This window comes from Vipera ursinii (assembly GCF_947247035.1).
Source record: "Vipera ursinii genome assembly, chromosome: W".
In the NCBI taxonomy this organism is placed as follows: Eukaryota; Metazoa; Chordata; class Lepidosauria; order Squamata; family Viperidae; genus Vipera; species Vipera ursinii.
Window position 1 is genome coordinate 2,234,386 of NC_139522.1, and position 13,727 is coordinate 2,248,112.

Below are 13,727 nucleotides of genomic sequence, written 5' to 3' on the forward strand. Positions count from 1 at the left end.
GGGAATGTGTGGGAGGTGCTGGTTGCTGAAGGCAACCGTTTGCAGAGCTTCTGATATAAGAGCCTTGGTGGAGCAGTGGGCTAATGCCTCCTTAAGTAACACCAGCTGCCTGCAATTAGTGCAGGTTCGCATCCCACCAGGCTCAAGGTTGACTCAGCCTTCCATCCTTCCGAGGTAGGTAAAATGAGGACCCAGATTGTTGGGGGCAATTAAGCTGACTTTGTAATAATGCCGCTTGGGGGTGTGTGAAAGCCCTAATAAGCAGGCATATACATAGAATGAAGGCTACTGCTAAGTTTGTAAGCCGCCCTGAGTCTTCGGAGAAGGGCGGGATATAAATGGAATAAAAATAAAAATAAATAAATAAATATAGTCTCAGTCTGTATTTGTTTTACTCTGTTTTGAACTGTTTCGTTTAGTTTTTGCAAATAAATTTGGTTGGCTTAATTCCAGCCTCTTGAATATAACAAAGGGGTTGTCCCTAACATTTCTGCAGGGCCAGTTGTAGGCTGGAACAGAACAGTTTGCCTTCAGCCTCCCACCCCTTATTATTACTATGGAGCAGCTACGTGCTGAGAAAACCCAGCTCACCCAGCAACTCGCTTTGTTGGCAGCTCAGGTGGCTCAATTGCAAGCACAGGTCCATGCTGCACCACCACCATCACCACCACCCAGGAGAAAATGTCAAGTTGCGATGCCGGATAAATTTAATAGCAATCCAGAGCTGTTTCCTGCTTTCCTGGGACAATGCCAGCTATTTATCAGTGTGAGAGCAGCTGATTTCCCCACTGACCGGGATAAGGTGGGGTTTGTGTTAAGCCTTCTCTCTGGTGATGCAGCTCGTTGGGGCACACCTCTGCTGGCTCAACCTAGTCTCCTGCAGAAGAAGACTCGGTTTCAGTGGAACGCTCCAGAACAACGGGCTTTCCAGGCTTTGAAGGAAGCCTTCATGACAGAGCCCATCTTGAAGCATCCTGACCCGCAACGGCCATTTGTCGTGGAGGCGGACGCCTCCGACATTGCCATTGGGGCAGTGTTACTCCAGGCAATGACGCCCAGTGGTACCCTCTTCCCTTGCGCGTACCATTCACGAAAACTGAACCCTTTGGAGCGCAATTATACAATCTGGGAGAAGGAGCTGATGGCCATCAAAGTGGCGTTCGAGGCCTGGAGGCATCATCTGGAGGGAGCATGGCATCAAATCGAGGTCCGGATGGACCATAAGAATTTGGAAAGCCTGCAGACCGCTCGGAAATTGAATCAACGCCAGATTCGGTGGTCTCTTTTCTTTGCGAGGTTCAATTTCCAAGTCAAGTACATACCCAGCGGTCACAATCAAAGAGCGGATGCTCTGTCCAGGAAGCCCAAATATTCCCGAGCAGAAGACAAGCTTCTCCCCATCGAGTCTTTTGCTGCGGTGCAGGAGCCGATTGATATACGGGCTCGGATCCAGGAGGCACAGTAGCTGGATGTGTGGGTGGCTCAGCGGAAGGAGGAGGTGGGGCCAGATACTTTTTGGACAGTCACAGATGGACTCTTGTATTATCGTGACTGGCTCTATGTTCTGGGAGGACCACTCAGGGGACTCATTCTCAGCCAGTGTCACGATAACCCGGCGGCGGGGCATTTTGGCCTGTTCAAGACCCTGAACTTGGTCTCCCGTACCTTCTGGTGGCCCCGAGTCCGACATGACATCCAGACCTATGTCACTTCCTGTATCCCATGTAGGCAGGCCAAGTCAGCGACAGGGCCCCCGCCTGGATTACTGCAGCCCTTGCCGACACCCAAAAGACCCTGGGGGGATGTGTCCATGGACTTTCTGACAGATTTACCCCCGTCTTCTGGTTTTATGACTGTGTTTGTGGTGGTGGACATGCTGACCAAGATCGCGCATTTCATCCCATGTCATGGTTTACCATCAGCCCATGCCACTAGTCGTATGTTCATTCAGCAGGTGTTTTGGCTGCATGGCCTCCCTGATAGAGTCGTCTCTGACAGAGGGGCCCAGTTTACAGCCCGTTTCTGGCAGGAGTTGATGCATGCGTTGGATATCAAGATTTGCCTCTCGTCCGTGCATCATCCTCAAACTGATGGGGAAACCGAGAAGGTCATCGGTATTCTAGAACAATATCTGCGCTGCTATGTCAATCTGCAGCAAAACAATTGGGTGGACTATCTGGCCATAGCTGAGTTTGCATTTAACAATTCACAGCACACCTCCACACAGATGACACCGTTCTTGGCCAATGTGGGATATCACCCCCGGTTTTTCCCCCTTTCTCCCGTGGACTCACCGGAGCCGGCAGCGAACGACTTCATGGCAGAGTTACAGGCGATCCATCGATTGGTGCGACGTCAGTTAGAGAAGGCCAAGGCCGATTACAAAAGGTTTGCTGACCGTTCAAGGCGGGATACGCCTCCACTATCGGTGGGAGATCGGGTCTGGTTGTCCACCAGGAATCTACCATCAACACGGCTGGTGAGAAAGTTAGATCACCGATATTTAGGACCGTTCCCAGTCGAGGCTGTCATCAATCCGGTCGCCTATCGCTTAACTCTGCCACGTTCCCTGCGCAATTTGCAACTGACTTTATCCACTATCGGATTTTGTGTATTTGAAAGCCTGTTCCCTATTCTTCTTATTGAAGGTTAAGAACTTTGAGAGAATTGTTATTTCTTCTTCCCTTTTTTTTCTTTTGAACTTTGATTCTGCTGGGTGAAAGAGGAAATTGAAACTTAAGAGATGGCTGCGAGACGTGGGGGAGGGCCCCCGCTTTCTAAGAATGTTATCTCCTCACCTATACCACAAGCTGCAGGGCAGACTTCGATGAAACCTACAGTACAACCACCCTCTCCCCCACCTCCTGCATTTACACTGACAGACATCCAGCAAGTTGTGATGCAGTCAACGCAAGTTTTGCAACAAGAAATAAAGAATCAAAACAACCAGATGAGGGAAGATATAGTGCATGCACTCCAGGGCTTAGCTGCACATATAGAACGCCTGGATGTTCGTGTGGACTCAGTTATGGAGTATGTGGAGAACTTAGAAAATAAAATTATTGATGCTGAACAGAAGATTGATAGAGCAGAGGCCAAGATTGACAGAACAGAAGACGAGGTTATTATATCAGAATATAAGAACATGGAGTTTGCTTTGCGTATTAGAGGCCTCAAAGAGAATCCTAAAGAAAATCTGGAATGGGAAATAGCACAAGCAGTGGCTCCTGTTTTGAAATGGGAACCTGAAGAACTACTTAAGGAAATGGATAAGATATTTAGGGTTAACTCCTGGATTGCTAGGCAAAAAAATCTACCTAGAGATGTAGTGATTTATTTTTCCAGGAGATCAACCAGAAATTCTATTATCCAGGCTTTTTATCGGGGAAAATTTCAGATTACAGGCCAAGATATTATGATTTTAAAGGAGATACCTTCAAAAATTCTAAGAAAGAGGAAAGACTTTGCCTTTTTGTCTGATGAGCTTAAGAAGCGACAAATCCAGTTCAGATGGGAAATACCTATTGGAATTGTGGTAAATTATGCAGGGACCAGATACAGACTGGATACAATCTTAAAAGGAAAAGATTTCTACACTAAGGTCCTGAAAGCAGGTTTACCACCATCTCCCCGAATTAAAAGAACAGAAGCTAGACAAGATGATAAACAATTGAGTGAAGGGGCAATGTTACTGCCCCTTGAGGAGACGCAGAAGCCGGAGGTCATGGAGCAGAGTTTGGTATTAAAGGAAGATCTAAAAGAACAGAGGATGACAAGAGCTGCAAATAAGCGTATGGAAAAAGAGCAAAAATAAAAGCCTGTAACTGGTCCAGCTACTCAAGATGCGGCCGTTTTAGAGCCCGTGGGAGGAGCACGTCCTAAGAGAGCAACAGCTGATCTTCAGGCCACGTTCCAAAGGCTCATGGTCACCAGAGATGGTGAAGTTCCTGACATGGAATGTTAATGGGTTAAATTCACCACAGAAAAGAAAGAAAGTATTTTTTTATCTGAAACAACATAAAAATGACATTGTTTGCTTACAAGAGACACATATTGCATTAAAAGATCAAAAATATTTGATTAATTCCCGATTGGGAACACATTTTGCATCTTTTGCTCCGGACAAGAAGGCTGGAGTGGTTATTTACTTAAGAAAAGACTTTTCAGCAAGATTGATTGAATCGGATAAACAAGGGAGATATGTTAGTATTGAATTAACATTACAAGGAAAGAAAGTTCTTCTTATTGGATTATATGCTCCAAATCAACAACAGCAAAAAAAAATTTAATTTTTACATCAGAGACTAATTGAACTGGATTACAAATCTGTTATTATGATGGGGGACTGGAATGGGGTTTTTGTGCCATCTGAAGACAAGAAGGGATCTTCTAAAAACTTTTTTAATTCAAAATTGCCTAAAGCTTTTTTTATTTGAAGGAAGATCTGGAATTAAGAGATGTATGGCGGGAAAGGAATATGAGAGACAGAGATTTTACTTTTTTTTCGGATAGACATAAATCTTTTTCCAGGATTGACTTTATTTTGATTACTACTGATCTTTCCTCTTTGGTTAAGAACGTTAAGATTTTTCCTAGGACAATGTCTGACCATAGTCCTGTTTGGCTGGAGTTCTTTGCTGAAGACACTAGTAGGAGATCCTGGAGGCTGAATGAGAATTTATTTACAAATGACTTGTTCTTGCAGAAATATAGAGAACATATGAAAGAATTTTTTGTCATGAATATGCATAAAGGTACCTCGATGGAAATGGTTTGGGATGCTAGTAAAGCCTATATGAGAGGGTTTTTGATTTATATGAATAATGCTTATAGGCGTAAGCAAGTGCAAAAACGTTTAGATATTGAGGAAGAGATTAAAACTAAGGAGAAAAAGTTCATTTTGAATCCATTGGATAATAATTTAAAGATCTCAATACATTTATTGAAAGAACAATTTAATATGCTATTGGCTGATCAAGTAGCAACTAATTTGCGTTATGCCAAACACAATACTTTTTGTAACGCCAATAAGCCTGGTAGATGGTTGGCTTATCAATTAAGGAAGAAACAGAAATTATGTACTATAGACAAAATAGAATATAAAGGAAAAGAAGTCTACCAACAAAATTTGATTAAGAGGAGTTTTCTAGATTTTTACTCGAAATTATATTCTAAAGAGAATATACAAGCTTTAGATGTAGACAAGTATTTACAGGGAGCTCATTTTCCAAGACTTTCACAAGAACAACAACTTGAGATGAATTGCCCAATTAGATCAGAAGAAATTTCTTTAGCTATTAAACAGTTGAAATTGGGCAAAGCTCCGGGAACAGATGGATTAACAGCAATTTATTATAAAAAGTTGTTGCCTGAAATGATTGAACCCTTAAAAATTTTGTTTAATGAAATTCAGACTGGAGGCGCAGTTCCTCCATCATGGAGGACAGCTTTTGTATCGTTGATCCCAAAGGAGGATCAAGATCTTACTCAACCTAAAAATTATAGACCTATATCGCTTTTAAATACAGATTATAAGATTTTTGCTAAAGTATTGGCTAATAGATTAATGCAAGTTTTGAAACAAATGATTCATAGTGATCAATCGGGATTTATATCTGGGAGGTATATGAAATATAATGTAAGACAAATTGTTAACTTGCTTGAATATTTGGATAAGAACAACCAAGTCTCAGCAGCATTGATATTTTTGGATGCAGAGAAAGCCTTTGACCAATTGAACTGGCAATTTTTATTAAGAGTTGTTGAGGAGATGAATTTTGGAGAAGGTTTTCTTCATGCTATTTGTAAGGTACACACCTGTCTGGCCACCTGATTGGCCAAGCTGCGCGGCGGGAATTCCTGGACACCGGGTTGGGTGGCCAGGGGCAGCGCGGGAAACCTGAGCCTGCGGGTTGGACAGCGCCGGGCAAGCCGGGCACATAAATACCAGCGACCGGGCAGGTAGGGTCAGTTCGGCCACGTGTACTTCAATAAACAAGTTAACAGCAGTCCGTCTCAGCGTGTTCACTCGCCCAACCGACTAGACACAACAGTGGTGACGAGGATGGGATCGGCAGCGGCAGAGACAGAGCGCGAGACGAGCAAATGTGGAGCGGGAAATTCAAAGAGACGTCAATAGCGAAAACCCCGAACCCTGCGGAGGAGAATGGCGCAAGTCGACTCAATCCGGGAATTCGACCCTCAGTACCCAGAGGACTGGGAGGAATACATGGGACAGGTCGAGGGGTACATGCTGGTGAACGGAATCACGGAGGATCGGAAGAAAGCCGCCGCGTTGCTAACGATTAGCGGGACGCCAGTCTACCGGGTCGCCGTGGGTTTGTGCCAGCCAGCAGCGGTAGCCAGCGTCTCTTACGCCGAACTCCTGGGGAAACTGCGTGAGCATTTCACCCCGAAAAGATTGGAACTGTTCTGGAGGAGGATTTTCGAAAAACGCAACCAGAAACCGGGGGAATCAATAACGCAGTTCGTGGCAGCAGTGAGAGAAGCCGCGCTCCGCTGCAAGTATGATAACCTGGAGGTGCGCATTTGAGATTGAGTGGTCCTGGGCTTACGCGACTAACAACTCCAGAACAGGATCATATCCAAGCCCACGGGGAACTTACAAGAAGTCTTCGACGAGCTGCTCACCTACGAGAGCACCGGCCAACGAGACCCCCCCCACAACAGCAATGGCGCGAACGGGTCCATTCACCAAGAGTGCCTTGTGGACGGTGGGGTGGAGGACTACCAATGGGAGACAGACATCAATGAAGTCACCCGCCGGTTCGGTAAAGCCACAATGAAGCCTCAGCGAGTGGACGATGGCAAGCGGAACAGGAGGCCACCTCCCCCGCAAGCAAGACCACCGAGGGAAGGCCTGAACAGGCACAGGGACTCCAAAACCAAGTGTGGGAGCTGCGGCGGCAACCATCCACACGCAAGCTGCCGGTTTAGGAACGCCAAATGCAGAAATTGCAGGAAAACCGGCCACATTCAGAGCATCTGCAGGAGCAAGCCGCGGGAGAACCTGAACGACATCGACGCCTGGGCCGCTGGTAAGGTAACCCCCCGAAACGGTGGCAAAGGGCCCCTTAGGCCACGCACGCACACACAGGACTGGGGAGGGGCAAGGGCCATCAACCAAGTGTTTAGGCCCAAACTACTAGTCGAGGTCCAGTTACAGGGCACCCCTTGCAGAATGGAGGTAGATTCGGGAGCGGCCGTGTCCATAATCTCTAGAGAGACACTGGCCCGCATCGAGGCCAACAGCAGGGTCCCAATCAAGCAATCACACATACAACTGGCAGACTTCCAAAAATCACCTATCAAAGTTTGCGGGTCCATCACTATAGACGTCAGTTTCAAGGGGTTCAAAGGACCCCTCGAACTTCTAGTCACAGAGGGCCGGAGGACCAGCCTAATCAGCCTCAACTGGTTCGAGCCGCTAGGCATATGGGTCGGGGGAATAAACTCCATTCAAACACAGACCCTGCAGGCCGTCTGTGACAAATAGGCGGACGTTTTCGACGACACCTTAGGGAAATATAAGGGCCCACTGATCAGCTTTAAACTAGACCCCACAGTACAGCCCATCCGAATTAAAGTCAGGCGAGTGCCATTCGCACTCAAGCAAAAGATAGAAGCCGAACTAGACAAGCTAGTAGGCCAGGGGGTGCTAGAACCGGTAGACGGGGGCCCTGGGAAACGCCTATCGTTACCCCCCTTAAACCTAACGGGGACGTGAGAATTTGCGCGGACTATAAAGCCACGCTAAACCGCAGATTAAAGCAGCATGCTTACCCGGTCCCAACGGTGAAGCAAGTCCTCGCTACCATCCAGGACGGCGCCATCTTCACTAAACTCGATTTGGCGCAGGCGTATTTGCAACTCACAGTCACCAGAGAAGCAGCAGATGCTCAGACGATTGTTACCCACAAGGGGGCGTTCCGAGTCAATAGGCTGCAATTTGGAATAGCTACAGCCCCAGGTATCTTCCAAGAAGTGATGGAGAAGACACTAAAAGGTATACCTGGGGTGTGCCCGTATTTTGATGACGTGCTCATTGCAGGAAAAAATGAGGGGACACTAGCTGAAAGATTAGAAAAGGTTCTGGATAGGTTTAGGAAGGCTGGGCTTAAATTAAAGAAGGGGAAGTGCTCCATAGGAGTACCTTCCACAGAGTTTCTGGGATACAGGATACAGGATACAGGGCATACATCCCACAGAGGGGAAAATAAAAGCAATCAAGGCAGCCCCAGAACCAAAAAACAAGGCAGAACTACAGGCATTCTTAGGCCTGATTAATTTTTATCACACATTCATCCCCCTCAAGGCTGCCATAGCTGAGCCACTACACAGGCTGTTGGACAACAAAACACCATGGCACTGGCAAGAACAACATAAAAAAAGTTTCCAGTCCCTTAAGGACATATTAGCCAGCAAACCTGCAGTGACACACTTCATTGAGGGGAAGCCAATCTGTTTAGCATGTGATGCTTCACCATACGGGGTAGGAGCCGTGATCAGCCATTGGGATGGCAACGGGCATCAAAGGCCCATAGCATATTATTCAAGAACTCTAACCAAGGCTGAGCACAACTATGCCCAAATAGACCGGGAAGCATTAGCGATAGTGGCAGGGGTAAGGAAATTCCATGATTACCTATATGGTAGGGAATTCACAATACTCACAGACCACAAACCCCTCCTAGGGTTATTCACCACAGACAAACAGACCCCGCAAATAATGTCACCTAGGATGCTGAGGTGGTCCATATTCCTGTCTGCCTACACATTTTCCTTACAATACAGACCGGGAAGGACATGGGCCACGCGGATGCACTAAGCAGATTACCATTACCTGAAACTGACAATGACCCAGCACCAGCCAGTCAAATCCTAACAATAGAAGAGCTCCCTGAATGCCCAGTGACGGCCAAAGACATTGCCATAGCCACCAGCAAGGACCCGGTGCTAAGGAGGGTGGCGACATGGGTCCTAGGCGGGTGGAGCCAAGGGAGTCAGGAACCACAATTCCAGGCCTACCTAAGGAGGCGGGATGAAATATCAACCCACCGAGGGTGCCTCTTGTGGGGGAACAGGGTAATAATTCCAGAGGAGCTAAGGGAAAGAGTCATCAGTGATTTGCATGAGGGACACCAGGGGATAGTACGCATGAAAGCCCTGGCCAGGAGTCACCTTTGGTGGCCAGGGCTGGACAAGGCTATTGAAGAGAGGGTAGCAGGGTGTTACCTCTGCCAGAGATCCAGGCCAGAACAAACCCATGCACCGGTTCATAGGTGGGAGGCCACACAGAACCCATGGTCACGCATACATATCGATTACGCAGGCCCCTTCCAAGGAAAAACATTCCTAATAGTGGTAGACAGCTACTCCCGGTGGTTAGAGGTAGTGCCAGTCAAACACACAACATCAGCAAAAACCATACAGGTCCTGAGGGGACTCTTTGCCACCCACGGGTTACCTGATGTGATTGTGTCTGACAATGGGCCCCAATTCACATCCAATGAATTTCAGGACTTCCTCAAGGCCAATTGGATTAGGCACGCGACGTCGGCTCCCTTCCACCCATCCAGCAACGGCTTGGCAGAAAGGAACATAAGGACCACGAAAGACGCTCTACGCAGAATCATCACCAGTGATTGGCCCCAAAGACTGGCTCAGTTCCTACTGGCACAACACACCACCCCCTGCACAGCCACCGGGAAGAGCCCGGCAGAAATGAGGTGGGGCAAGAAACTCACCACCAAACTTGACAGACTCCATCCCGACAGGTCAACACCAGAGGTGGAGCAAGATTGTGTTGCGCCCCGCGGGCTCAACGCCCACCAGCACCACGGGCGCGACACTCACCAGCACCTGCTCCCACGATCGATGCCAGCACTCCAGTCCCCGGCGGGGCCCAGGCCGCGGTAGAATCTCACCGGCTGCGGCAGCGACGGCGGCTTGCTGAAGACCGCGCACCTCCACACGTGCGCATCGAGCCGGCTGGGGCCTCGGTGATGCGTGCGTGCGCTGTGCGGCCCGACCTTGCCCTGCCGGCTACGGTGGCCTCGCAGGGTCCTGGGCCCGGCCTCGTCCTGCCGGCTACGGTGGCCTCGCAGGGTCCTGGGCCCGGCCTCGTCCTGCCGGCTACGGTGGCCTTGCAGGGCCATGGGCCCGGCCTCGTCCTGCCGGCTATGGTGGCCTTGCAGGGCCATGGGCCCAAGACAGCTGCAGGCCCAGCTCTCGCGGCGTTGGCGGACAGGACACACCAGCCTGGGGCCCGGGAGCTGGTGAAACGGGGACGCGAAGCCGGGGGCTTGCCGGTCCTGCGAAGGGGGGGTGAGCAGCTGGGGGGAGCAGCGCTTAAAGCGTCGGGTAGGAAAGTGCCAGTGCCGGGGACGGGTGTGGGGGTGGCGTCTGGCGGCGACGGGGAGGGCGTACGCGAGGGAACTCACCTGGGGGATGGAGGGTGCCGGGTGTTGGGACGCATCACAAAGGAAGGTGTTTGGGAGGAATGGGCATTAAGTAAGGGATGGGCGGATGTGGGTGCGGTCGGGTGGGCCGTGGGCGTGTACATGCAACGTGTATTTAACAGCATTGGATGCGGGTAGCAGCCAACGCTGGCTTTGTTCCTTTTGGAGTTTATTTGCTTTTGCTCAATAAACCGTTCCTGAAGAACTCCGCATTCGTCTCGGTTGCTTGATTTTCTGCTCTCCGGACGAGGCTTGAGAGATTGCACAGCCCGGACTCTGGACATTGGGGACTTAGTGTGGGCCAGGAACTACAGCCAAGGAGACAAGTGGCTGCCAGGGGTAGTGGTGGACAAGCTAGGGCCGCTGTCCTACATCATTGAGGGGGAAGGGGAACGCCAGGTCAGGAGACACATAGACCAACTAAGGAAAAGGGCCCCAGAAATCACACCACATAAGCAGACCCAGCATCCACCCAACACCGCTCATGGGGGAATAGCCACGCTCCCATTCACACCACACCAGGCCTACACAGGACCCATGTCCAGGACGTCTGGAATGGGGGGAGTCGGGGTTGTCACAACCGACCCAGGGACACCTGAGACCATCACCAACGGGGGGAAGGGGAGCACACGGAATCCTCACTGCCAATGGGGCTGGATCAGGGCAGGGACCAGTTAAGGGCATCCGAGCCAGCCCTGGAAGGGGGGGCTGAGCCAGACAGACCAACAGGGAGATACCCTACCAGGGTGCACAAGGCCCCAGCTTACTTAAAGGATTACATAAGACAATAACAGCTTCAATTGGGGGGAAAGGGGTGTAAGGTACACACCTGTCTGGCCACCTGATTGGCCAAGCTGCGCGGCGGGAATTCCTGGACACCGGGTTGGTTGGCCAGGGGCAGCGCGGGAAACCTGAGCCTGCGGGTTGGACAGCGCCGGGCAAGCCGGGCACATAAATACCAGCGACCGGGCAGGTAGGGTCAGTTCGGCCACGTGTACTTCAATAAACAAGTTAACAGCAGTCCGTCTCAGCGTGTTCACTCGCCCAACCGACTAGACACAACACTATTAAAGCTATATATCAACAACAAACTGCACAAATTATAGTTAATGGGGGATTAACAGAGACTTTTAAAATTGAAAAAGGTACAAGACAGGGTTGCCCCCTATCACCATTATTGTTTGTTTTAACATTACAGATTTTACTAATTAAAATTCGAGAGTCCTCTTTGATAAAGGGAATTAAAATAAAACAGAATGATTATAGATTGAGAGCTTTTGCTGATGACTTGGTTGTGATGGTATCCCAACCGTTACAGTCGGTTATAGACTTGATGGAAATTATAACTCAGTATGGTAAGGTTTCTGGGTTTAAGGTGAATAGTAATAAGACTAAGATATTATCCAAGAATTTATCTATGAGAAAGGGATATGTTATCTAAATTAACAGGTTTTGAAATAGTGAAGAAGGTTAAATATCTAGGAGTATATATTGCAGCCTCAAATGTAAAATTGTATAAGAATAATTATGAAACACTATGGTTGAAGGTACAAAGGGACTTAAATAATTGGAAAAAATTACAATTATCATTACTGGGAAGAATTGCAGTTGTTAAAATGAATGTTCTACCAAAGTTTCTCTTTCTGTTTCAGATGATACCTATATTGAAAAAGGATGCCAACCTTGATCAATGGCAGAAGGGTATTAACGAATTTATCTGGGTGGGGAAAAAACCAAGAGTTAAATTCAAGATTTTACAAGATGCCAGGGAAAGAGGGGGACTCAAGGCGCCGAATTTGAAATTGTACTATGATGCGGTTGCCTTGACCTGGGTAAGTGATTGGCTTAATCTAACTAACAAGAGAATACTTCATCTTGAGGGATGGGATTTGGTATATGGATGGCATGCATACTTGCTTTATGATAAGAAGGTAGACAGGGCTTTTAAATCCCATATTCTTAGAAGTGATTTATTGCGTGTCTGGAAAAAGTATTATTATAAGTTAAATTATAAAATACCAATTTGGGGAATTCCTGGACACGCGATAGAGGGTGTATCTATGGGAGTGAGTATGGATATGGTTTCTTATAAGGAACTACTTAGATTGCAATGGAATGATTGGCAACTTAAACCAGTAGAGGAGTTAAGACAAGAAAACATAAGTTACTCTTGGTTTCAATATACCCAATTGAAAGCTAGGTGGAAGTCAGATCAAAAGGTTGGCATCACTACTACAGATCAAAATTTAGTAAAGCAAATTAGAGATTCAAATTGTGCACATATAAAGAGGATATATAATGCTTTAATTGAATTGGATTCGGAAACGGAACTGGTTAAAGACTGTATGATAAAGTGGGCACAAAATATTCAGGAACCAATTTCGTTGGACACCTGGGAGATAATCTGGGTCAGAAATGTTAAATTTACCCAGGCTCAAAATTTAAGAGAAAATTTTTATAAAATGTTTTATAGATGGCATCTGGATCCCAAGAAGTTGTCCAACATGTATCCTAATTTACAGTCTAAATGTTGGAGGTGTGGTAGTTTAGAAGCTACCTATTTTCACATGTGGTGGACTTGTAGAAATATAAAAGCTTTTTGGATTAAAATTTGGTGGAACATTTAAAAGATTTTTAAGAGAAAGATAAAGTTTTCCCTGTGAAATGATCTGACGAGGACGATGGATCGTTAAAGGTGCTTCCAAGTAAAAGCATCACGCAGAGATGCAATCATATTAGCTTTATTCAATGATAGATCAAAGAGAAAGAAATACTTGGCATGAAAGCATTCATGCCTGCATGTGAGAGAGAAATAAAATAAAAGCAAGCTAGCATTACATAACTAAAACAGAAGAAGAACTAGAAGCTAGGAGTAGAATCTTAAGAGGCTAGAACTAGAAGTAGAACGAGAACAAAGAGCAGCCCCTCGTGCAGAGGTATTTATGGGGGGTCTTGGTCCCTCCCTGACCATAAAACACTCTGCCAATGGGGTCTGTCGGGGTCTGAGACCCTTGGCTCATCAGTGGAAGCAAAGAAGCCTCTTTGCCTCCATCTGATGACCCTTTTGGGGAACTGCCATGGCTGGCACTAAACATCTGACAATTCCCCTTCTTGCCAGCCATTGACAGGGACCAGTGAATGTGTGTGAGGGACGAGCAGGTGTCATGGACATGCATAAAAACATTCAGAAGGCCAAACACAAACGCTTACACAGAAGGTTGTGCCGGTCAATGGGAACAGGTTTGG